Source organism: Nerophis lumbriciformis, linkage group LG25 (genome assembly GCF_033978685.3).
Source record: "Nerophis lumbriciformis linkage group LG25, RoL_Nlum_v2.1, whole genome shotgun sequence".
NCBI classification, from domain to species: Eukaryota; Metazoa; Chordata; class Actinopteri; order Syngnathiformes; family Syngnathidae; genus Nerophis; species Nerophis lumbriciformis.
This window is the reverse complement of record NC_084572.2, coordinates 33,666,803-33,668,098: the sequence shown is the minus strand read 5'-3', so window position 1 is coordinate 33,668,098 and position 1,296 is coordinate 33,666,803.

Here is a 1,296-nt window from a genome sequence, read left to right as displayed (position 1 = left end):
TATATATATATATTTATATAAATATATATTTATACATATTTATATAAATATATATATATACATATATATGTATATATATATATATATATATTTATGTTTATACATATATATGTATATATGTATATATTTATATAAATATATATTTATACATATTTATATAAATATTACATATATATATATATTTATATAAATATGTATAAATATATATATATATATATTTATATACATTTATATTTATATATACATATTTATATACATTTATATTTATATATACATATTTATATAAATATGTATAAATATATATATATTTATATACATTATATATATAAATAAATATATATAAATGTATATATATATACATTTATATATATACATTTTATATATATATAAATATATATAAATGTATATATACATATTTATATACAATATATATATATACATATATATATATATATATACATTTATATATATACATACATTTATATGTATATATATATTTTTTATATTTTTAAGATGGATTTACTGTTTTTTGCGTTGTCTTTTGAACTTTTTTTTAACCTTTGCCACTTTAATGTCTGCTATTCACATATCAACTAGCACGGTGGAAGAGGGGTTACTGCGTCTGCCTCACAATACGAAGGTCCTGAGTAGTCTTGGGTTCAATCCCGGGCTCGGGATCTTTCTGTGTGGAGTTTGCATGTCCTCCCCGTGATTGCGTGGGTTCCCTCCGGGTACTCCGGCTTCCTCCCACTTCCAAAGACATGCACCTGGGGATAGGTTGATTGGCAACACTAAATTGGCCCTAGTGTGTGAATGTGAGTGTGAATGTTGTCTGTCTATATGTGTTGGCCCTGCGATGAGGTGGTGACTTGTCCAGGGTGTACCCCGCCTTCCGCCCGATTGTAGCTGAGATAGGCTCCAGCGACCCCCCGCTACCCCAAAGGGAATAAGCGGTAGAAAATGGATGGATATTATTATTAGTAATTTTATGTGTAAGGAAGAGTCGACCATTTATCAAATGTATTTATTTATTTGTAAAAATACATAAATACATTTTTCAAATGTATGTGTACAAATGATAGAGAGTGGACCACCAAGCACAGATTGCTGCTACTTTCCTTGTTTTGCTGTCAGTTGGCGCCCCCTAGTGGTGATGTGAGGCAATGACAAGAATATGACAAGTATGGACAACAACAAGACACTCAGATGCTGAGCAGCTAAAACAGGAACCGCCTTGTACAGCTCCTGCTCGTCTACTCCGCCCGGGACTCGAACCTGGGTCTTCCAGCTTGAGAG